General features: G+C 36.3%; 1 long non-coding RNA gene across 1 annotated transcript in view; it reads left to right on the forward strand.

Annotated features, from left to right (window-relative positions):
* The window catches only part of LOC111460399, a 5,821-nt gene that overhangs the window by 4,229 nt on the left and 1,016 nt on the right, over positions 1-576 (forward strand). The gene's annotated exons all lie outside the window — the stretch shown is intronic.

The following is a 576-nucleotide window of genomic DNA, read 5'->3' on the forward strand; positions in this document are numbered from 1 at the left end:
CGTTCTACGACTCCATTTTGTTGTGGAGTATAGACACAAGTGCGCTGAAATTCAATACCACAAGAAGTAAAGAATGATTGCAAAGATAGGAACTCAGTCCCATTGTCTGATCGAACTATCTTGATAGTAGTATGAAATTGAGTTTGAACGAATTTAACAAAGTTCATCAACAAATGATGTACTTCTGACTTATGTTGCATTAAAAAAACCCAAGTACATCGAGTAAAATCATCAACAATAGTGAGAAAAAAACGCAAACCAGAATGGGTAGGAATTTTATGTGGTCCCCAAACATCACAATGTATCAGATCAAAAGCAGAATGGGTTGTTATTGAACTTCTTGGGAAAGACAACCTAGTTTGTTTTGCTAACGGGCAGATACTGCAATTATGAGAATAACTCGTATTATTAAGATGCAATTGATCAGCTAGAAATTTAAAACGAGAAAAGGAAGGATGACCTAGGCGTAAATGCCACAAATCAGATGACTGAGATACTTGATGAGCTGAAGACTTGATTGGAGATGAAGAAATATGATAGAGACCTCCAAATTGTTTACCCGAGCCAATCATCTTC

The sequence above is a fragment of the Cucurbita moschata genome, unplaced genomic scaffold, assembly GCF_002738365.1.
Source record: "Cucurbita moschata cultivar Rifu unplaced genomic scaffold, Cmos_1.0 Cmo_Scf00023, whole genome shotgun sequence".
NCBI classification, from domain to species: domain Eukaryota; kingdom Viridiplantae; phylum Streptophyta; class Magnoliopsida; order Cucurbitales; family Cucurbitaceae; genus Cucurbita; species Cucurbita moschata.